This window comes from Cornus florida, unplaced genomic scaffold (genome assembly GCF_030987335.1).
Source record: "Cornus florida cultivar Cherokee Brave unplaced genomic scaffold, ASM3098733v1 CherokeeBrave_3.0.0_Hap2_Chr09, whole genome shotgun sequence".
In the NCBI taxonomy this organism is placed as follows: Eukaryota; Viridiplantae; Streptophyta; class Magnoliopsida; order Cornales; family Cornaceae; genus Cornus; species Cornus florida.
This window is the reverse complement of record NW_026775579.1, coordinates 5,213,974-5,239,679: the sequence shown is the minus strand read 5'-3', so window position 1 is coordinate 5,239,679 and position 25,706 is coordinate 5,213,974. Positions and strand designations below refer to the sequence as shown.

General features: G+C 38.3%; 2 pseudogenes; both read left to right on the top strand.

Annotated features, from left to right (window-relative positions):
* The first annotated feature begins 1,026 nt into the window (after positions 1–1,026).
* Positions 1,027–1,125, top strand: LOC132275667 (small nucleolar RNA R71; annotated as a pseudogene).
* Positions 1,126–16,423: 15,298 nt separating this feature from the next.
* Positions 16,424–16,522, top strand: LOC132275553 (small nucleolar RNA R71; annotated as a pseudogene).
* The last annotated feature ends 9,184 nt before the right edge of the window (positions 16,523–25,706 follow it).

Genomic DNA, 25,706 nt, shown 5'->3' with positions numbered 1-25,706 from the left:
AGAAACGGGATGGGCATCAACTTTTGGTTGCACCGGTTCACTCTTTTTAATGGACATACCCACTTAATTGTCCATAATCTTTTCGCTTCTCAAGGTAGTCACCGCATTGACATGTTCTATTGTGTGACCTTCCGATGAGGAATTAGTCTCCACAACACATTGTTGCTTTTGTGGGGCATTCAAAGGCATTTTCCCTTTCTCTCTTGCATTCAAAGTACTAGCTATTTGCCCTACTTGGGTTTCTAGCTTAGCAATGGATTGAGAGTGAGAATGAAGTAATTGTGTGTTTGCCTCTAGAGTGCCCAAAGCGGTCAAAACTTTCTCTTCAAAAGCGAGACTTCTAATATTTCCTTGGGAATATGATTGATTAGGAAAATGAGAATTTGAAAATTAGTTCCTTTATGATTGGTATGATGATCTAAAACCTTGGGAACCTTGGCCTTGCATTGGAGGTGGAATGTACTTTCCTTGAAAACCACCTTGGGAAGGGTTTGAGCCCTCCTCGTGGCTTTTCCAAGAGAAGTTCAGGGGATTTCTCCAACTAGGATTATAGTGATTGCATAAGGATTGTTCCCTTGATTCACAAATGTTGCATTTACTTGTTCATAATGCTCACTTTGCACATGTCCATGGGGATTATTGGAAGTAGAATGTGAAACACTTGAACAAGTCATACATGTCTCATTAGATGCATGGTGAGAATGCTTAGGGAAGGAAGATACTTGATTTTCCAAGTTTTGGTTGATCAAAAATTGATCAAACCTTTTAGATAATGATTTCATCTCGGCAGCAATTTCATTGGAGTGGTCGACTTGATGTAAGCCAACACTCTTCTTACCACTCGAATTTCTACCATTCTTTGAAGATAACGTTCGATGCAAAGAATTTTCACTCATGCTCTCATAAAGATGCCACACGTCATCCTCATGCCTATCAATGTAAGAACCACCCATGGAAGCATCAACCATGCCCTTGTAATTATCCAATAAGCTCTCAAAGAAATATTGAACTAATTACCATTTGGTCAAGTCATGATATGGACACTTCCTAAGCAATTCATTAAAGCGTTCCCACGCCTCATGAAACATTTCCCCATCCCTGTGTGAAAACTCCCTAATTGAAGTTCTCAAGGCATTGGTCTTAGAAACCGGATAGTACTTCTTCAAGAACTCTTGTTGCATTTCTACCCAAGAAGTTATTGAAAAAGGTCTAAGATTGTTAAACCAATATTTTTCCTTGTCTTTAAGGGTGAATGGAAAAAGTTTTGCCTTAAGACCTCTTCCGGCATGTCCGTGTATCTTACGGTGGAACATACTTCAAGAAACTCATCCAAATGCTTGTAAGGTTCTTCACTTAGAAGTTCGTGATAGTTAGGAAGCATTTGAATGGTTTGTGGTTTGATTTCATAGTGGTGTACTCTAAATGGTGGCAATTGAATGCATGTGGGTGCATTGTATTCATTAGGCACATAGTGATATCTTAAAGCAAGGGGAGGATTAGCAATTGGAGGTGCAACATGGGCACCTTCATTGCCTTGAATGATGGGAGGTGGTGGAGCATATATTGGCCTTGGCATTCCCAATGGGACTTAGCCTCAGTGTTGTGGTGGATGAACAAATGACCTCGGCATGCCTAATGGAACTTGCATGTTATCATGATGCATATTGGGATAGAGGATGCCTTGTTGGTCTATGTGACCGATGTCCTCCACATGGTCCTCATTGTGTCCTTCCATTGATGAAATGGATTGATAAGAACTTCCTCTTCCCCTAGGGTTTCAAATAATGGATTTAAGATGAAAATTTAAAGGGACAAGAGTGGGTCTCAATGATCTACGACCATGCATGCACAATGCAACACAACAAGTAATAATGACAAACACTTCACAATAATTCAATCAACAAACTTACTCCACAAACAATGATCCCATACTCCCATGCTTTAACAACAATATGCAAGAAAAGTAAATTGCCTCCACGCGGGCTCACGATTTATCTAAAAAATTGAAATACAAGCCTCCACGTGGGCCGATGATTTAACTAGAGATTGAGTAAGAAAAAGCTCACAAAGGTCCTTTAGCACTTCAACTCCAAAATTTTTAGCTTTAAGCTTAGCAATTTTTTATGATTTTAGCCTTTTTCCTTGCTTGTTTAGCTCCTCTGCTTGGATGCTCCTTTGCTCACCTTCTTAGTTCAATGCACCTAGTCAAACAAGAACAAACACAATGAGTAATTAAAAGAAAAATAAAAAACAAAGTAAAGACACGATCAAAGGAGTACTAATTCCTAATTGATTCCACAAATACGACGTTTCCATCAATCAATCCCCGGCAACGGCGCCAAAAACTTGGTGTGTTCCCGGGTCGTCACTACGAAACCCACACGGTTTGTGATATCACCAAAAGATAGTGGTGTAGAACTATGATGAATGTGGCTAAGTTTTACATTTAGAAATTGCCACTACTACTTTTCACTAAAAATATAGCTAGGACAGGTAGGGATCATCCCAAGGGATTAGTTGGTCATACAAGATTGTGGAATCAAGATTATGGTTAGTAGGTTGAGTGATGAAAATCATGGTTGGTTGGTTGAATTACACTAGATGCAAATTTAGCTAAAGTAGGCAATTAAATGTAAATGAGAGAAAATAAGAGAGAGACCTTGGGGTTTAGAGATCACCACTAAGTATAGCTTTTCTAAACCCTTAATAAATGATTAATGAGGGGAAAAACATGTATTGCAACAAAGAGTGTGTGTGTGGTTGTTTCAACAAGCATGGATGACAAATTAAGCATATATTGTCTAAGTAACATGGTAGATAGCACAACATATCAAATTAAGCCATTAATCCTTTTTTTAAGCTCAAAACCAAACACATCACAAGGTTAGAGATATATATTACTTACTTTCATAAGTACGGAACATCAAATAACAAACATGGATTGTCCTCCCATTTAATATCTAAACTACAACTACACTACAATTAAGCTAATAACATGAAATTAAACTAATTAAACTAAGGGAGAGGTACAATCCATCAAGAAATGAGTATGAACCATCAAATAAACCACAAGAACATTCCATTAAGCATTATGTCTTGACAATCTCTAGATCTATAGCATTAATACACATAGACATGCATCAATAACACAAGAAATAGAGACAAATACTTGAACATCTATTCTAGCATACATAGACATATGGAGAGAATGAAATGATCAATTGGAAGCATTAAACCACATAAATCATTGAATAAACAAGATCTATATATGTACAAGTGTCAAAACATGTATCACAATACAAATCCCCTAAAAAATACATAAATCAAGATGTAGAAAGCATGCTTAGGGCTAACTCTAGTCCCAAGAGGATGTCTAGCCATTCATGGATGGTGTCCTCCAACCCTCAAGGGCTAACTCCATGGTAGAGATCGCTCCTCTTCTTAGTTGGTGGAAGAACTCCAAGCTTATGTCTCTAGCCTCCTCCTCTCCTTTTTTTCCTTGCTAAGATATGAAAATTGTACCTCTCCCCTCTCTCTATGTCTCTCTCAAAAAGTGTCTCATATTCCTTATATAGGTAGGTCAAATATCACCCCAAAGGAGCTGGGCTCGTACACCAAATATTCCTCCAATGATTGGATATGAGACAACTTCTAATGAGCTAGAATTTGGATTTTCTCAGGATTTGGGAAGTTCGATTGATTGAACTAGTGGTGAGATTGATCGAACATGGCTGAGATCTATTGAATTGAAGCTGGATCGATCCTCTATGGCGGCGCCTTTTTGGATAAAAATAAATCTGAGATATTTTGAAGATATTTTTGGGAAAAGGACAAAAGTGGTTGATAGGGTGGTACAGCTAGATAAGATCAATCACTTAGATAAGGACAAGATGGTTCAATCGATCAGAGAATAAAGTTGGAACGATCGAACTTTGAGATCTTTGAATAGGGACAAACATGGCTCAGATCCATCTAGAAGTACAGAGATCCATGAAAGTTGGATCGATCGAACTTTTCTAAAGATCGATCGAAGTTGCTGAAATTCCACATTTTGCTTTCTTTTGCTCTACTTTGCTCCTTTCTTTGATTCATCCCAGAATTGCTTCATTTTCGCTTATATTTGGCCGAGTTAGCTTATTTTAAGGATAAGTACCTGAAAATGGAAATAACACGAAATCTATCTAAAGTGGGAAAATAAGATAGATAAAGGATCTAGAATACCTAACCTTAAGGGGTTTAAATACGCACTTTTCAGCGCTCATCAGAAGTTCAATAAGACATGGTTCATTACTGAAGAATAGTTTTATAGATTACTCAAGAACAAGTGTACACATGGATATTATATCAAGTGTTGGCAGACTTGATGTTACTTGTAAGCTGTCGACCACCACCAGAATTTTTTTTATTTTTTTTCTAAAAAAAAAAAAAAAAAAAAAAAAGCTTGACTCAGTGAAAACCTAATTAAAGGCACTGAGGGTAAGAAAGTGCAAAAGGCAGACTTGGTGAAAACCCAAGAATAGGTGCCAAGGGCAAAAATACAACCAATATTGACAAAAATCTCTTTTGAGATGTTGAAGGCAAAAGTGGTAGACCAGGCTTAGTGAAAACTTGAAAGGGCGCTAAGTGCACCAGTATAGTCTTGAAAAAATAAAATAAATAACTAAATCTCACCCTACTGAGGGTCCTGGTCCTTAGATAAAACTATCCCTGACTCGATTCCCACCATACTACTTATAGTTAGCAACCCATATTACACTTGGGTTTGGTCATACGATTATTTAGGTCATCATTTGTAATACCCCTAATTTCAAAAGGATAGTCCTGGCATTTATTTTATGGTTTAAATTTCAATTTTTAATTGTTTAAGTGTATTTTTGTTTGTTTCATTGATTTAATTGTAGTTGTCTTTGTTTAATGGTTTTAATTATTGCTTTAATTGTATTGATTACTGATTACTTAATTGTTATTTAATTTTTTTGGTTTTAATTAGTTGTTTTAATTATTGATTAATGGTATGCATTTATCTAATTAAATTTAGTTAGTTTTCACGTGACTATTATATAGTTCAATTAGTCTTTCAATTATTTGATTTCACATTACTTTCCAAGTTGTAAATCATGGATTTCTTGTAGCGTGTGATTTGGTAATCTTAGTTTAAATGCGGTTAGTGTACTTGTTTATGTATACTTGGATGCAATGTGTTTATCATTTCAAACATTTGTATAGCTTGAGATGATCCCTTAGAGTACCATGGAAACATAGACGTTAGGTGGAATGCACCCTTGTGATGGTCTATGTTTGGTTCACATTATACTTAAAACTATAGAGTATGCACATGCACCACATCCTACGAGTAACTTGATTACTCACCCTAGTTGTTTGGGTTATTTTGCAGGTAAAGAAACTTTGTTTTGGAATGCATCACATCCCTAAGTTACCTTAATACCTTAAAGTATTTTAATGTATTTTGGAAAACATGCAAGTGTTAGCATGTAGCATCTTTTAGTTGTAAAATGTTATTTTTGCCTAGAAATATGTAATGTACCTAAGTACACTTTTTGGATGCTTATTTTGTATGTATGACATGACGCCAAGGGCCATTAATTCTAAAGTTTACAAATATGTTTTAAAACTTGAGATTTTAGTACTTGGTACTATTCATCGACTTTTTTTAAAAAAATGTGTTGATCGATCCGAAACTTCCAGGGGTCTTGTAGGTGTATTTTAAGATTTTATTTTCAACTTAGACAATTGAATAACGTCTCGAAGCCCCATTTCCTTTCCTTTGGCAGCAACCCGGAAGGATTTTTATCCTCTTGACATGATTTTCATGGGGGCATTCTGGGCATTTCACAATGCATTTTTTTTTTGTTTCCATCTACACTGCTGAGTAGAAAACTTGATTTTAGGAGGGGTTTCTTCCTTGAGTTTTTCCAAAAAAGTCCGTTTAGATTCCCATTTTTACTCTCAGTTGTAGCAGTAGTTGGTCGGCAGCACTATAGCTATCATGACCCTCGTTGGGCCGCCGCGACATTGTTTTTGTTTTTGACCTTTCTCCCACGTCCGGACTCCAAATCGAGTAAATTTTTTTTTGAACATGACTAATTATTCATCATCTATTCAACGGTGTGCTTATTTATGCCCGAATATTTCTAAATAATTACCAGTTATCCTTTTTGCTTTATATGTCCGTTTTCTTTGTTTTGCCATTTCTCCTTCGTCTGGACTCGAAATCATGCGATTCTTGAGTCCATCATGATTAGTTTTTCATTGTATTTCCAGCATGTACTTGATAGCACCCGAATCCATATTTTTAAAAAATGACTATTTTGCCCCTAGGGCTTATTTGTCATATTTTCGATCTTTTGCTTCCGTGTCAGTTCTCATTGAGTTCCACGACCTCATAAAAGGTTATCAAGGTGTCTTAGAGGCATGTTGTGCCTTGGGAGACTGTTGTTTTATTTCTTGCTTCCTCATCTGGATCCGTTATTGTGTCAATCTTCGATTCATCATAGGACGCACTGGCTTGAAAAACCAGAGCCGTCGCACAATTTCTAAGGTAATATCACAAATCTAGCTAATCTCATATTAAGCTAGTTGGAAATTTTTATAATTAAGCAATCTAAATTCAAATGAAGAGAGGCCATCATTTTTATCATCCAAAGTTCATCATAATTTCCTTTGACAAGCCCATAGAGCTTTGTTACGTTCTTTCTTCATAATCTACCAAAGATCATTACAAGTATGTCATTCTTTCACAAGAAAGTGAATACAAGAATAATACAAATCAAGCAAAGGTGTCCAAAATAAAAATCAAATAAAGATGCCCAAAAAGGAAAATCAAGCACGTGGGCTAGAAAAAAAGTCAAGCTAAACTCCAAAGAACAGTTGAAGACCAAGCTGAAGGACGTAAAAGCACAAGTTGATGAAAAATGATCCTTGGGCAGTTTACCCCCAATTCACATTAATTTTGGGCCTTCATACATTCTTTTCATCACCTTGAACCTATGGCCATGCTACAACCTACATAAAGTCCTCTCTGATTAAGGATGATTGCTTAGTTATAAAAAATTTCATCTAGATTAACATGAGAAAACATAGCCTAGGGCAATTCATTTTTTATAGCGATCACGGTTTATGAACCTCATATGGAAATAATATTTTTGAGCCTTAATATATTTCCTTGGTTACCATATACCTAGCCTACATTACGGTCCTAATTAAAGTCCTCTTCGATTGGCAAATATCATCAAAAATAGAAAACTCTTGCTTATTAAAGTCTCATAGAATGAGCAAAATTTGTCATCATCCCCTAAACTGGGGTAGTTTTTGAAGGAAGTTGGTGTGTTCTCGGGTCGTCACTCCCGAAACCTACACGGTTTGTGATACCACCAAAAGATAGTGGTGTAGAACTATGATGAATGTGGCCAAGTTTTACATTTAGAAATTGCCACAACTACCTTTCACTACAAATATAGCTAGGGCAAGTAGGGATCGTCCCAAGGGATTGGTGGGTAGTACAAGATTGTGGAATCAAGATTAGGGTTAGTAGGTCGAGTGATAAAAATAGTGGTTGGTTGGTTGAATTAGATTAGATGCAAATTAAGCTAAAGTAGGCAATTAAATGTAAATGAGAGAAAATAAGAGAGATATCTTGGGGTTTAGAGATCACCACTAAGCATAGCTTTTCTACACCCTTAATAAATGATTAATGACGGAAAAAACATGTATTGCAATAAAGAGTGTGTGTGTGGTTGTTTCAACAAGCATGGATGACAAATTAAGCATATGTTGTCTAAGCAACATGGTGGATAGCACAACATATCAAATTAATCCATTAATCCTTTCTTTAAGCTCATAACCAAACACGTCACAAGGTTAGAGATATATGTTACTTGCATTCGTAAGTATGGAACATCAAGCAACAAGCGTGGATTGTCCTCCCATTTAACATCTAAACTACAACTACACTACAATTAAGCTAATGACATGAAATTAAACTAATTAAACTAAGGGAGAGATACAATCCATTAAGAAATGAGTATGAACCATCAAATAAACCATAAGAACATCCCATTAAGCACTATGTCTTCACAATCTCTAGATTTATAGCATTAATACACATAGACATGCATCAATAACACAAGAAATAGAGACAAACACTTGAACATCTATTCTAGCATACATAGACATATGGATAGAATGAAATGATCAATTGGAAGCATTAAACCACATAAATCATTGAATAAACAAGATCTATATATATAAAAGTGTCAAAACATGTATCACAATACAAATCCCCTCAAAAATACATAAATCTAGATGTAGAAAACATGTTTAAGGCTAACTCTATCCCCAAGAGGATGTCTAGCCACTCATGGATGGTGTCCTCCAACCATCAAGGGCTAACTCCATGGTAGAGATTGTTCCTCTTCTTGGTTGATGGAAGAACTCCAAGCTTGTGTCTCTAGCCTCCTCCTCTCCTTTTCTTCCTTGCTAAGATATGAAAATTGTGCCTTTCCCCTCTCTTTATGTCTTTCTCAAAAAATGGCTCATATTCCTTGTATAGGTAGGTTAAATATCACCCCAAATGAGATGGGCTCGTACACCAAATATTCCTCCAATGATTGGATATGAGACAACTTTTAATGAGCTGGATTTGGATTTTCTCAAGATTTAGGATGTTCGATCGATCGAACTTGGGGTGAGATCGATCGAACATGGCTGAGATCTATTGAATTGAAGCTGGATCGATCCTTTATAGCGGTGTCTTTTGGATAAAAACAAATCTGAGATAATTTTGAAGATATTTTTGGGAAATGGACAAAAGTGGTTGGTAGGGTGGTACAACTGGAAAAGATCAATCATTTGGATATGGACAAGATGGTTTAATCAATCAGAGAATGAAGTTGGATTGATCGAACTTTGAGATCTTTAAATAGGGATAAACATGGCGCAGATCCATCTGGAAGTGCTGAGATCGATGAAAGCTGGATTAATCGAACTTTTCTTGAGATCGATTGAAGTTGCTAAAATTCCACCTTTTGCTTTACTTTGCTCCTTTCTTTGATTCATCCAAGAATTGCTTAATTTCTGCTCTTATTTGGCTGAGTTAGCTTATTTTAGGGATAAGTACCTAAAAATGGAAATAACACGAAATCAATCTAAAGTGGGAAAATAAGATAGATAAAGGTTCTAGAATACCTAAGCTTAAGGGGTTTAAATGCGCAATTTTCAACACTTATCACACCCCTAAACTTAAATATTACTAGTCCCTAACAATGAACTAGAAAGTAAAGGAATGAAATGAACAACTATACAACTATGAACTAGAAAGCAATAAATGGATAATGCCACTTTTGTAGGGAACACGATTGCATTTAGCATATGCAACAAGCCTTTTAAACCCCTAGGTTACCCCTAGTGGACGAGTGAAGTCTCGTGAGGGTTTTCAGAAATGATACCCATAAATGTTAAGCTCATTCTCACAAAAGAGGCACCAATATTGAAAACAAGCATTGGGAGAAAACTACTTTAAGTATGCAATTTTTCAACCATTTCCAAGTAATCTCCCAAAATCTTAACATCAAGCAAGCAAGTATGGTCCTCTATACATCAAGAAAATGATCATGAAAATCAAAACAACTCTAGAAACCTTTTTGAGTGGACCGGCATCAAATATGTTGCTATCTAAGCCAACTAAAGAAATGATCACATCCTTACCCTCAAACTAGCATACAAATCTAGCACCGATCATCAAGACAAAAAGTGGACCTCTTACTAATGCTTTATTGTTCTAGGTACGCTTATTCTTTTCATAATATTTTTTTTATTTTTTTTATTATTTTTTTTTTTTTTAGGATCAAAGATGGAAGCATGGTGCAATATATTAATCTATTAAGCTTTCTAGCGATCCATGAGGTTGAGCGTTGGGTCAATGACTCCCAAACCAGACGGCTTTAGGGCATTAGGCGTTAAAATACCACTATGGACTTACAAGCTCAAATAAACTAGGCTACAAATCAAGACAACCTCCATCTAATCATTTCCCACTTCTCACCTTTTGGGAGAAGTCCTCACTTTTTTATTGCTTTTGCAACTTTTTCTTTTATTTTATTATTATTAAAATTTTTTTTCCTAAGCAAGTTCAATTATTAACCAAGAGTTTGGGCCCTCTGCCTTTCGGTGCGAGAAGTTCAGTGCTTGATGAGGCTAGAATCCCGGCTACTTAGTGAAAAGGGGTTGTTATCCACCTTTATCTAGAATGAAAGCTTTCAATGCACTACTAGCCTAATTGGGATATAAACAATTCAATAATCAACAAAACATGTACCCCACAATTGAATGCTAGTGTGCGCCTGTGCTAGTGTAGAATACTAGAGTGAATCTCAAAATAATCACAAAATCAGGATGATGTGGACCACAAGTGCAAGCATAATATCAATCTTTCAAAAAATTTACCCTTAAATGGCATCCACAAGGCATACAAGGAGTATTGGACTCTCAAGTTAAGTAATTTTTAAATTTTAAGCAATTTAGTCCTCAAAAGATCAAAATCATAGCTAATCATGGACCAATCATAGAAAATCCCTCAAATACACAAGTCATGCCCAAAATTTTAAATTTAAAAACAAACACTACAAAGCACCAGTACCCCCAAACTTAAATGGCACAGTGTCCTCAATGTACAAAGAGAACAAAAGGGAAAGAGTATACTAGTGCAACTAAGGCAAAAAATGGCTGGGACAGAAGTATCCAAAGTGGGTGGCATAGCCCCCCCAAACTTGGGATTAACTGTGGTCTTGAAATTTTGACACTTGGATAAAACTCATTAGTTAACAAAAGGGATAATAACAGTGCACAGTGGACATGCAAGTGTAAATGGGATAGTCAAATAAAGTATAGAAAGAGGGATAAGGGTGGTCCTAAAAATCGAGAAGTACTCTCTCTCACTGAAGTCACTGGAATGCACCTGATGGAGTCAAACAGATAGATATAAGAATATGAAAATTGGATATCCATAAAGAAAGCATATATAAACCAAAAATAAAGTACAATACATCCAGTACCAAAGCAAACAGACACAACTATAAAACTAACATAACAGTATAAAAAATATGCAGATATCACAAATATATAAGAAGAGTAAGAAAATATGGAAATCATGAAGAAGTGGTCGGATGGGCAGGGCGCGCTTCGCGGATATCTCTGGATAGATCTCTGAATGCGGTCATGACATCCGTGTGGAGGGAAGCAATGTCAGCTCTAATAGAGACAGTCTCTGCGCGGATAGATACCACGGCGTCCTCCAGATTCTGAAGTCGCTCTCCGAAGTCAAGTATGTGAGCAGGAGCCTCAGGTGTGGCTGAAGCAGGAGAAAGATGATCCTGAGCCTACTCCTCATCGTGAACGGGTGACCCAACTGAAGAGTGTTGCTCTGGGTCCTTTGCAGGCTGCTCCAAATCAATGTCCATGTGTACGGCAGCTGGATCGACTACGACGTCGTCTGCTGCCAGGTCTACTGCTACTGCCTACTCCTCTGCCTCTAGATCCTCAGCTGCCTCTACAACATCATCTCGCAGACTCTTCATAAGAGCGTTGTAACTCTTATCCCAGTCCTTCTTCTTGAATGAGTAGGCCTCAGACTCAATCTGCTCTTGTGGCTGGAAAGGATAGCCCTGATCACGTTGAATCTGGGTGATGAGGTAGCCGAATAGGAGATACTTAGCCCTTTTGGGCTTGGCCTTGCTGATGTGGTCGATATACAGCTTCATCATGACGCTCCAGATGAGCGCACGAATGGATAGCCAGTGCCCTGTATAGAAGGCATATAGAGCTGTAAGATAGTCGTCGCGCCTCTGTGTGTTGTGGTTGGCCATGAAAATATTTCGATATAGCACCGAATTGAAAAACCACAGGTCATCTGGTAGATAAGTCTGGGTGGCGAAGGTCTCGCCACCGGCATAGTGACCTATGAGTAAAACGGCCATGTCTGCATATGATGGCCTATAGAGAGTGGGATATGTGTCCTGTAGCTCTAGAGGGCAGACATGTGGATAATGGCATGATCTGGACAATCTGTCCATAGTGATGCGGATCGGGTAGCCGTTAATAGTGGTCTGTAACTCCACCAAGTTACTCGGGGCAGGCCGGAGGTTCTGGAAGAACATTAAGACCAACCTCGAGTACATTGGGTATGCCACAGGGGCAAGAATGGCTGCAAGGCCCCATCGTAATATATCATTATATGCTGATCGGGTAAGTACCGATCGGGAAAAGAAGTCTGTATCGAAGACCGACTCGTGCGCCACTCGAAGGCGTGAATATCTATGTAATGGCCAGTCTAACTACTGGGCTGGCTGAGATGGCGGTGGTTATGGGGATGGTATGTGCTCAGCCTCAGTGTCAGCCTGTGAAGAAGATGTCTCGGCTGAAGACTGTAGTCTGCTATCAGATAAGGGAGACTGAGGTGGAGTAGGCTCTGATGGCTCCTCCTGAATGGGGTCCTGGGTATGAGATGGACCTGCCTCATTGTCCAAACTCTACCTAACCCTGCGGTGATAGTGTCCGCGAGCTACAGTCTTGACCCTAGCCATGGCCTGTAAAATAAAAGGAAAACTTGCAAAATGGGAGTCAGTGCCAGCATAGAGAATTAAAACACAGGTGATAGAATCATGTATGTCAAATAGGATAGACAAAATAGATAAAGAATATGAATCTATGCAAGTGACAAGGAATGAGTGACCTAATGTGAAGCATGCAAGATAGTATAAGCATGGAATGCATCCAATGTGGAAAACACAGGCATTGGGTATGAATGAGATAACATGAAACACAAGAGATGGTATGTGAGATGTGTGGAATAAATCTGTGAAGTTTGATCGATCACAAAAATGGGAGATCGATTCAAGTTTGATCAATCAAGAATAAGTGAGATCGATCTTTAACAGATCAATCGAATAAAAAGTTTTATCGATCGACCTGTAAAGTGAAACTCGAAAAGTCACAGATCTGTGACGTAGATGGCACGGGGCCTTCATGAACATGGTCGTGGGCCCATCTACACAACAAATCAACCTATTGGGTCACTTGGTTCAGCCCATATCTCCTAAAATCAAATCAAAGCAAGAACAATACAAAAACATATATACATATATATACATATATATACACAGAGGTTGAAGCTTCATCCATAGCAATAGGTATCATGAAAACAACCTAGATCTAATAATTAAAGCATGTGTTCATGAAATCAAAGCTTTAATCAAAGAGGTGAAGTCTCGGATCTTACCAGAATTGAGAGAGAATGTGAGATGAAGATGAGGTTCTAGATCCGAGAAGAGAGAGAGAGATTCCACGCTTGGGATGCTCGCCGGAGTCTCGCTGGAGATGGAGAAGAGTTGGGATGCAGCGGCGAAGGGTGAGACGAGGGTTTGAGATCGATTCTTGTGGAATCGATCGAATGACCCTAAATCAATTTTTAAAACATTCCCTTGCCAGTTCGATAGATCGAACTAAATCCTCATATCGATCGAACTGCCATTGATCTCTCCTCTTAAGTGACTAAGTATTTTAAGAATTTTTGAAAAATAAAAAGTAAAAATAAATAAAAGTAAAAAATATTTTTAGGATTTTTTTGAAAAATATTTATTTATTTATATATATATATATATGTATATATATATATTTGAATTTTTGAAATTAAGAAATTAAAACAAAGTCAAAATTGAAAAACAAAGAAGAAAGATCGATCTTAGAATACTTTCGATCGATCGAGAATGCATAGAATTGAAGAAATGTTCGATCGATGAGACAGAGAGGCTTTTCGATGCAGGTGATGCAGGTTCAAAAAATTTCTAAGTGTTGGAACTGCAGATCGATCCAAGATAAAGTTGGATCGATTGAAGAACTAAAGATCGATCTAGGAACAAGTTCGAACGATGGGACAGAGAGCTGAAATACGCAGGTTTTGTTCGAACCATTGGACAGAGAGTGATTTGGATGCAGGTTTGATGCAGGTGGGAAGTTCGATCGATCGAACTCATTTTGAGATCGATCGAACTTATGCAAAATGCTCAATTTCATCATATAAGTGCATGCAATCCTAATCATAGTTCCTAGCATTGCATATGAACCAAAGCCAATATCTAGACTTCGCAAGAAATGGAATTAAAGATAAAAATGAGGGAGGAATAGGGTTTTGACACCCTACGAAATGTTTTTGCTAGTCTTTAACATCTCGAGCAAGATGTTGGGCTCTTTTAGCCCGGATCAAACATCTTATAATGGATCCCCTCCTTGATTATGTGATAAGTGTTTTGAACTCCACCCAACAAATGGTTCCCTACAGAACTTGTTAGATTAAGCTCAAAAAAAGTTTTCGGTCCTTGGTCAATACAATCTTTGGGCTTCCATACCCTTTCACAACAAGAATTTGATACAATTTTCTTAAAATGGAAGGTTGAAGATGAACCTTTTGAAACTTTGGTCTCACACAAAAACTCAATTCCTTCACATTTAAGGTCATGACATTTCTCCACAACATTAACTTCTTCATGCTTGTCAAATGAATTGGGGGTTGGGTTAAAAATATTCAACTTTACCTTCATGTGGCTAAATAAGATCTTCATTATCCCCATCCTACAATTAATGTTGGTATTTACGGTTACCAAGAAAGGACGGCCAATGATAACAGGAATTTGGCTCTTAGGATTTGGGATCGGTTCCATGTCAATGACAACGAAATCAACGAAAAAGAAGAATTTATCAATCTTAATCAATACGTCTTCAATAATACCCCTAGGCTTTTCGATGGATCGGTCAGCAAGTTGTAAAACCACCGACGTTGGTTTCAAGTCTCCTAAGCCTAATTTGATATATACCTAGTATGGAAGAAGATTAACACTTGCTCCTAGGTCAAGAAGAGCCCAATTAGTGATATGATCACCAATGATGTATGAAGTAGTAAGTGAACCGGGATCGTTAAACTTTAGAAGAGTGTTATGCTGCAAAATTGAGCTTACTTGCTCAGTTAAGACCACTTTTCTAGGTGCTTGGCTTTTATTCTTCCTCTTTTGGGTGCATAAGTCTTTTAAGAACTTGGCATAAGCCGAAATTTGCTTGGTTGCATCTAAAAGCGGAAAATTAACTTTTACTTGCCTAAACTCATCCGTGATTTTATTTGCTTTGGCCTTTTGCTTGTCAATTGAAATGGATCCTTTTAAGGCATCCTGAAATGGAGCTTTTGGCTCAAAAACCTTTTCAGAATTTTTCTTTGAAGTTTCTTCAACACAACAAGTTTTGAAATCATTTTGCAAATCTTTCTTTTCAAAATCACTTTTCAAATCACTTTTTAACACATTCTCATTTGAAAAATCATGCATATGCAATGAAGGAGGAATAGGATGAGAAACGGGATGGGTGTCAACTTTTGGTTGCACCGGTTCATTCTCTTCATTGGACATACCCACTTGATTATCCATAATCTTTTTGCTTCTCAAGGTAGTCACCGCATTGACATGTTCTATTGTGTGTCCTTCCGATGAGGAATTAGTCTCCATAACACATTATTGCTTTTGTGGGGCATTCAAAGGCATTTTCCCTTTCTCACTTGCATTCAAAGTACTAGCTATTTGCCCTACTTGGGTTTCTAGCTTAGCAATGGATTGAGAGTGAGAATGAAGTAATTGTGTGTTTGCCTCTAGAGTGCCCAAAGCGGTCAAAACTTTCTCTTCAAAAGCGAGACTTCTAATATTTCCTTGGGAATATGATTGATTGGAAAAATGAGAATTTGAAAATTGGTTCCCTTATGATTGGTATGATGATCTAAAACCTTGGGAACCTTGGCCTTGCATTGGAGGTGGAATGTACTTTCCTTGAAAACCACCTTGGGAAGGGTTTGAGCCCTCCCCGTGGCTTTTCCAAGAGAAGTTCGGGGGATTCCTCCAACTAGGATTATAGTGATTGCTATAAGGATTGTTCCCTTGATTCACAAATGTTGCATTTACTTATTCATGATGCTCACTTTGCACATGTCCATGAGGATAATTGGAAGTAAAATGTAAAACACTCGAACAAGTCGTACATGTCTCATTAGATGCATGATGAGAATGGTTAGGGAAGGAAGATACTTGATTTTCCAAGTTTTGGTTGATCAAACCTTTTAGATAATGATTTCATCTCGGCAGCAATTTCATTGGAGTAGTCGACTTGATGTAAGCCAACACTCTTCTTACCACTAGAATTTCTACCATTCTTCGAAGATAGCGTTCGATGCAAAGAATTTTCACTCATGCTCTCATAAAGATGCCACACGTCATCCTCATGCCTATCAATGTAAGAGCCACCCATGGAAGCATCAGCCATGCCCTTGTAATTATCCGATAAGCTCTCAAAGAAATATTGAACTAATTACCATTTGGTCAAGTCATGATGTGGACACTTTCTAAGTAATTCATTAAAGCGTTCCCATGCCTCATGAAACATTTCCCCATCCCCGTGTGAAAACTCCCTAATTGAAGTTCTCAAGTCATTGGTCTTAGAAACCGGATAGTACTTCTTCAAGAACTCTTGTTACATTTCTACCCAAGAAGTTATTAAAAAAGGTCTAAGATTGTTAAACCAATATTTTGCCTTGTCTTTAAGGGTGAATGGAAAATTTTAAGCCTTAAGACTTCTTCCGGCATGTCCATGTATCTTACGGTGGAACATACTTCAAGAAACTCATCCAAATGCTTGTAAGGTTCTTCACTTAGAAGTCCGTGATAGTTAGGAAGCATTTGAATGGTTTGTGGTTTGATTTCATAGTGGTGTGCTCTAAATGGTGGCAATTGAATGCATGTGAGTGCATTATATTTATTAGGCACATAGTGATATCTTAAAGCAAGGGGAGGATTAGCAATTAGAGGTGCAACATTGGCACCTTCATTGCCTTGAATAATGGGAGGTGGTGGAGCATAGATTGGCCTTGGCATTCCGAATGGGACTTAGCCTCGGTGTTGTGGTGGATGAACAAATGGCCTCGGCATGCCTAATGGAACTGGCTTGTTATCATAATGCACATTGGGGTAGAGGATGCCTTGTTGGTCTATGTGACCGAGGTCCTCCACATGGTCCTCATTGTGTCCTTCCATTGATGAAATGTATTAACTAGATATTCCTCTTCCCCTAGGGTTTCAAACAATGGATTTAAGATGAAAATTTAAAGGGACAAGAGTGGGTCTCAATGATCTACGACCATGCATGCACAATGCAACACAACAAGTAATAATGACAAACACTTCACAATAATTCAATCAACAAACTTCTTCCACGAACAATGATCCCATACTCCCATGCTTTAACAACAATATACAATAAAAGTAAATTGCCTCCACGCAGGCTCACGATTTATCTAAGAATTGAAATACAAGCCTCCACGCAGGTCGATGATTTAACTAGAGATTGAATAAGAAAAAGCTCACAAAGGTCCTTTAGCACTTCAACTCCAAATTTTTCAGCTTTAAGCTTAGCAATTTTTTATGATTTTAGCCTTTTTCCTTGCTTGCTTAGCTCCTCTGCTTGGATGCTCCTTTGCTCACCTTCTTAGTTCAGTGCACCTAGTCAAACAAGAACCAACACAATGAGTAATTAAAAGAAAAATAAAAAGCAAAGTAAAGACACGATCAAAGGAGTACTAATTCCTAATTAATTCCACATATACGAAGTTTCCTTCAATCAATTCTCGGCAACGGTGCCAAAAACTTGGTGTGTTTCTGGGTCGTCACTCTGAAACCCACACGGTTTGTGATACCACCAAAAGATAATGGTGTAGAACTATGATGAATGTGGCCAAGTTTTACATTTAAAAATTGGCACTACTACCTTTCACTAAAAATATAGCTAGGACAGGTAAGGATCGTCCCAAGAGATTAGTTGGTCGTACAAGATTGTGGAATCAAGATTATGGTTAGTAGGTTGAGTGATCAAAATAGTGGTTGGTTGGTTGAATTACACTAGACGCAAATTAAGCTAAAGTAGGCAATTAAATATAAATGAGAGAAAATAAGAGAGAGATCTTGGGGTTTAGAGATCACCACTAAGTATAGCTTTTCTACACCATTAATAAATGATTAATGAGGGGAAAAACATGTATTGCAACAAAGAGTGTGTGTGTGGTTGTTTCAACAAGCATGGATGCCAAATAAAGCATATATTGTCTAAGCAACAGGGTGGATAGCACAACATATCAAATTAAGCCATTAATCCTTTCTTTAAGCTCAAAACCAAACACATCACAAGGTTAGAGATATATGTTACTTGCTTTCATAAGTATGGAACATCAAACAACAAGCATGGATTGTCCTCTCATTTAACATCTAAACTACAACTACGCTACAATTAAGCTAATAACATGAAATTAAACTAATTAAACTAAGAGAGAGGTACAATCCATCAAGAACTGAGTATGAACCATCAAATAAACCACAAGAACATTCCATTAAGCACTATGTCTTGACAATCTCTAGATCTATAGCATTAATACACATAGACATGCATCAATAACACAAGAAATAGACATAAACACATGAACATCTATTCTAGCATACGTAGACATATGGATAGAATGAAATGATCAATTGGCAGAATTAAACCATATAAATCTTTGAATAAACAAGATCTATATATGTAAAAGTGTCAAAACATGTATCACAATACAAATCCCCTCAAAAATACATAAATCAAGATGTAGAAAGCATGCTTAGGGCTACCTCTAGCCCCAAGAGGATGTCTAGCCACTCATGGATGATGTCTTCCAACCGTCAAGGGTTAACTCCATGGTAGAGATTGCTCCTCTTCTTGGTTGATGGAAGAACGCCAAGCTTGTGTCTCTAGCCTCCTCCTCTCCTTTTTTTCCTTGCTAAGATATAAAAATTGTGCCTCTCCCCTCTCTCTATGTCTCTCTCAAAAAGTGGCTCATATTCCTTATATAGGTAGGTCACCCCAAAGGAGCTGGGCTCGTACACCAAATATTCCTCCAATGATTGGATATGAGACAACTTTTAATGCACTAGAATTTGGATTTTCTCAGGATTTGGGAAGTTCGATCGATCAAACTTGTGGTGAGATTGATCGAACATGGCTAAGATCTATCGAATTGAAGCTGGATCGATCCTCTATGGTGGCGCCTTTTTGCATAAAAATAAATCTGAGATATTTTGAAGATATTTTTGGGAAAAGGACAAAAGTGGTTGATAGGGTGGTACAGCTAGATAAGATCAATCACTTAGATAAGGACAAGATGGTTCAATCGATCAGAGAATAAAGTTGGATCGATCAAACTTTGAGATCTTTGAATAGGGACAAACATGGCTCAGATCCATCTAGAAGTGCTGAGATCGATGAAAGTTGGATCGATCAAAATTTTCTAAAGATCGATCGAAGTTGCTGAAATTCCACATTTTGCTTTCTTTTGCTCTACTTTGCTCCTTTCTTTGATTCATCCCAGAATTGCTTCATTTTTGCTTTTATTTGGCTGAGTTAGCTTGTTTTAGGGATAAGTACCTGAAAATGGAAATTACACGAAATCAATCTAAAGTGGGAAAATAAGATAGATAAAGGTTCTAGAATACCTAACCTTAAGGGGTTTAAATGCGCACTTTTCAGCGCTCATCAAAAGTTCAATAAGACATGGTTCATCACTGAAGAATAGTTTTATAGATTACTTAAGAACAAGTGTACACATGGATATTATATCAAGTGTTGGTAGAATTGATGTTACTTGTAAGCTGTCGACCACCACCAGATTTTTTTTAATTTTTTTTTAAAAAAAAAATAGCCGGACTCAGTGAAAACCTAATTAAGGGTGCTGAGGGTAAGAAAGTGCAAAAGGCAGACTTGGTGAAAACCCAAGAATAGGTGCCAAGGGTAAAAATACAACCAATCTTGACAAAAGTCTCTTTTGAGATGTTGAAAGCAAAAGTGGTAGACTAGACTTAGTGAAAACTTGAAAGGGCGCTAAGTGCAACAGTATGGTCCTTAAAAAATAAAATAAAAAACTAAATCTCACCCTACTGAGGGTCCTGGTCCTTAGATAAAACTACGTCTGACTCGATTCCCACCATACTACTTATAGTTGGCAACCCATATTACACTTGGGTTTGGTCATACGATTATTGAGGTCATCATTTGTAATACCCCTCATTTCAAAAGGATAGTCCTGGTATTTATTTTGTGGTTTAAATTTCAATTTTTAATTGTTTAAGTGTATTTATGTTTGTTTCATTGATTTAATTGTAGTTGTCTTTATTTAATGGTTTTAATTATTGCTTTAATTGTATTGATTACTGATTACTTAATTGTTATTTAATTGTTTTTTTTAATTAGTTGTTTTAATTATTGATTAATGGTATGCATTTATTTAATTAAATTTAGTTAGTTTTCACGCGACTGTTATTTAGTTCAATTAGGTATACACAGTTCATAAGTAGCCGACATTGATTAACCTAGATTTCTCTATGGGCCGTGTAAATCCAATTAGGGTTGAGAGAGCCTAGGATTAGTATGGCTTATGAATACTCATCTACGGTGTCTGCCTAGGGTTTTAGAAGTATATTACGCCATAGTAAGATGCAGAAAGTTTGGAGACGTCTAGGGAAACAACCAAGTGAAGAAACGGAGGTTTCTCCGGAGATTATAGACGGACGTCGGTGTAAGGCAAGTTTTATCCTTACTCTCTCCCTTAGGCTTCGTGTTCTTTGCATTCTTAAATAGTTTTAGGATTAATGGAATCAATTTAAAACATTCTCTGTTCGTGCTTAAACTGTAATTTATCAATATATTTTTGTGCTTTGTAAAACTGATAAAAATATGATTGTTGCTTGCATGAATCTTTATTTAAAGCCATGTATGTAATGTAAACTGGACTTAAGCATAGACTGGAAACGTACTGGGATTGGGTTATAGCCTCTGGAAGTCATTGCGGTGAAGTAGCAGAGGCGTAAAACGGAGACAAATGCGAAGAGACGAGGCAGAGAGCCGGCTCTCTTTGATAGGAGGTGGCTCCCAAGGATGTGGGAGCCGGCTCCAAGGGCAAAGAGCCGGCTCCACACTTATTTGGAGCAGGCTCTTGCTCCAGTTTTGCCTTTTAGTTCCTTTTCTGTAAGTTTTCAAGCAGTGTATTGATTTCTGAAAGTTTCAGATGAGTTTAGGACTGAATGTGGAGGGTTTAAATGAGGCTCATATCTATATTAAGGTTTTAGGAGGGGTGTTTATTAATGTAATCACTTGGAATAGCTTGGACAGTAGAGAACTTAATCAGACAAGCACATTGTATTTAGTGTAAGAAGACTTGTAATACTTTATTCTCTGCATGAGTAATGTTCTGAGATGGATAATGAGATTAAAATATGGTTCACCATATACCATGATTGTGTATCTGACTTATACTTGTTTAGGATGTGTTGGTGTTGAGTGATACAAAGACTTAAACTTAGCACTGTACTAGATTTTGGTGTAACAACCTAAACTAAGCATGTTTATGTATTTACTGTGCTTCTGTTTTTAATCATAACATGATTACTGCTATTATAAATCATGGGAAGGATGAACTTAGTTGATGTTTACTCTTATGTCTGTAATATCAACTGCTGAGTGTTGAATGATAATTGGATATAATCTTATCATTATATCAGATTTTATGGAACAACCTAAACTGAGTAGGTTTGTATATATACTGTGACTATGTTTCTTGATACTTACATTATGGCTGTTAGTATAAATGATATAAAACTGAACATGTTTATGATTATTGATGCTTACACTATGCCTGTTAGTATCAGTGATGGAGATATAGATTTAGTTGATGTTTACTTCAATTGTTGGTATTATCAACTGCTGGATGATTGGATAGTATACACCGGTATGGGACGGTGGTATACTAGGGACGGTTTGGTTTTAAAATACCAAAACCTACTTACTCTGGATTAAGAATTGGATTAACTAAAAGTTAAGTCCTATTGATTGTAGTGTCATGGCAATGACTAGTTGAGCGGCACTACTAGGATACAAGATGGATTTTAAATATATTGTTGTGGTACCTCGATATGAGCTTGAGTCTCAGGATCGACGGTTAGGGAGCATATATGCATTGGGATACATAGCTGGATACGATGGTTGGAGGTGTACCCTGTTTAGGTTTAGGTACACATGCCCACTTCATGTACATTTTAGCATGTTATCTCTATTCAGGTTGAGACTGGCCTATAGTCCAGTGAGAGTCCTTCAATATGACTATATATATATTTACGGACTATTAGCTATTGTTGAATTGTTTAGGATATACATGTGTATTGGGCCTCTGTTTGGATTGTAGTAGTACAGAACTTGCGCGTGGGCCTGACCCTCTTCTATTTTTCAGGTACACGACAGTTCCAGACTTAGACGTATTCGTGCTGAGCAGAGGTTTCTACTCACTCTACCGACGACGTAGGATTTCTCTCCATAGCTTATATGAGGATGTTCTTTCAGTTGTTTTATTTTAGTTTGGATTTTTATTAGGGGTCCACTAGAGTTAGATTCCTGAGTTGTTAAACTTATGGAGTTTTGGATTTTTAGATTTTCAGTATTCAATTTTTAAAGGATTTATATTTAGTTTCTTTCAGCTTAAATTTTATTTCTTAATTCAATTTGTATTCTGTGCTCATTAAAGTATTAATTGTTTGATATTTCCCTCGGGTTTGGGCCTGGGCCTGATCAACCCGTGTCTCAGATCCGAGGGGTATCACAATTGGTATCAAAGCAATCCAGGTTCAAGTGTCTCTACGATGTTTCGTAATAAGACTTCCGCGTAGCGTTTTCTCTTGATTAGAGCTTAAGTTTAGGATTCATTGTATTCCTTACAGTTTGTTTAGAAATGGTATTGATGCCTGTCTTTCCGTGTTAATAGATGGTTAACGCTAGAAATGGACAGAACATGCAAGGAACTAGGAAGGAAAGGAGAGCGGCACGTAGGCAACAATATCTCCTATGGCGTTAGTAAATGGAGGAAGTGCAGCAAAGGCTTGGGTTTCAGGATAGTGATGGTCAGGTTCAGGAGGCAGTTCAATAGACTCAGGATCAGGGAAGAGATCCAGCGTATCCTCCTCATATCAACGACCTCATTGCTCGAGCTATAGAAACTGGGGTAACAGTTGCACTTCGGAATCAGCCGTAGGTACAACTGGCACCGCTACCAGCACCGGTTATTCAGACTGATACTTGGGAGAAGGCCAGGAGTTCTTTCACAAAGAGGAGCCCACGTGAGTTCACACGCTCCACTGATGCGAGAGTAGCTCATCAGTGGAAATAGGATATTGAGCGACATCTTCACTTGGTTCAGTGCATGGAGGTTCAGAAGTAGATGCTTGCTACCTTTAAGCTAGTTCGGGATGCACTACAGTGGTGGGAGTCAGTTACCACCACAAAGGAGAGGATGGCATTGACATATGATGAGTTTAATATACGCTTTAAAGAAAAGTATTTTCCTTATGCAGTCAGGGCAGCCAAGAAGACTAAGTTTCTCAATCTGTAATAGGAAAACATGACAGTGGCAGAGTATGAGCAGCAGTTCACACGCTTGTCTCTCTTTGCACTAGAGGACGTGGATACAAAGGAGAAGAAACGCAACAGTTTCGTCAAGGGACTGATGGTGGTCTATCAAGAGAGCTATTACAGGTAGTCCAGCCTATACTACTTATGCTCAGGTGGTAGACGCCGCTCTACAGCAGTATCAGTTGACCATGGATATCAAACAGGCCAAGGGTGAGAAGAGGGGTGATAGAGACTCTGCTAACCAGTCAGCTGAGAAAGGGAATGGGAATGGACACCGATAGAATGACAAGGGCAAATTCCAGGGACAACAGCCTTGGAAGAAGCATAAGGGTGGTTCAGATGCACCCAGGGATGTGGCACCTGTTCAGTGACAACAGAATGGGGGACCTCAGGCAGGACAGGGTCAGCCACAGGCTAACCGACAGAGGAGGCCATTTGGTACTTTCTAGGGTAGCTGCTATACTTGTGGGGAGTATGGTCACACTTCCAGGCAGTGTCCTATAGTGAGGAAGGGACAGAGACAAGGACAGGGACAGCATGTGCAGCAGGGGCAGAGGGCGCCAGTGCCTTTACCAGCTCCACAGGTTCCACGGATTCAGGGACAGACTTATCCGGCTTTACCAGCGCCACCGCAACCCCAGGGATAGGCACCGCAACAGTTACATTATGGCAGGGTGTATAACCCTGTGCCACAGGACATGCAGGCACCTCAGGATGTTGAGGGTAAGTATCCTATTCATGGTTTACTTGGACGTGTTCTGTTTGATACGGGTGCTACACACTTATTTGTAGCTAGGACTTTTGTTATTTTATCTGGGATGAGGACGAGGGTATGCACTAGATCTCAGGGTATTTCTACACCATTGGGCGGTACAGCTATTATACATGAGAGTGATAGGCCTGTGACACTAGATATTGGTAGACTCAGATTTCTAGCCAACCTATTGGTCCTGGACATGCACACTTTTGATGTGATACTTGGGATGGATTAGTTGTCTCACTACCATGCCCAAGTTAATTGTTTTGATAGGTCTATTGTGTTTACCATACCTAGTCAGGACATGTATGTCATCGCTATGCCACATTCTAGTGGGGTCATTAGCACTTATTTGTTCCATGTGGAGGAGGAAATGGAGGGGACTACTGTATCATTGGATAACATACCAACTATATAGGATTTCCTGGATGTATTTCAGGAGATTCTAGGGTTGCCACCTAGTCGCGAGATCGATTTTGTGATAGACTTAACTCCAGGCACTGCGCCTATTGCTAGGGCACCCTATAGGATGGCACCAGTGGAGATACGCGAGCTGAGGGATCAAATTCAGCAGTTAGTCAGCCAGGGTTTCATTCGTAGGAGTAGTTCACCCTGGGGAGCACTAGTTACACGGAGTTAAATAAGGTTATAGTTCGTAACAAGTATCCTTTGCCCAGAATTGATGACTTATTTGATCAGTTGAGGGGAGCTACTTATTTCTCTAAGATTGATCTGCGGTCTGGATATCATCAACTTCGGGTTCAGGAGCAGGATGTTCTAAGGACAGCGTTTCTTACTAGATATGGATCTTATGAGTTTCAGGTTATGCCGATTGGGTTGACTAATGCACCAACGGTTTTAATGGATTTAATGAACAGAGTCTTCAGGGTTTACTTGGATCAATTTGTCATTATCTTCATAGCTGATATTTTAATTTACTCTAGGTTAGAGGATAATCATGCTAGACATCTTTGGATAGTCTTACAGACGTTTCATGAGCACCAGTTGTATGCCAAGTTCAAGAAATGTGAATTTTGGCAGCGGGAGGTGAAATTTCTGGGTCACGTGGTGTCAGAAAGGGGAATAGCGGTGGATCCAGCCAAGGTTTCAGCGGTGGTTGAGTGGGGACAACCTACTTCATCTACTGAGATTCGAAGTTTTCTCGGTTTGGCAGGATATTACAGGAGGTTCATTCAGGGGTTCTCAAAGATAGCAAGACCACTCACTCATCTGACTAAGAAGGGTGTACGGTTCGTGTGGGATGAACATTGTCAGAGAGCTTTTGATGAGCTGAAGACTAGGTTAACTTCTACACCGGTTTTGTCTACCCCACAGAGCGGGATAGAGTATCTGGTCTACACGGATGATTCGTTGCAGGGTC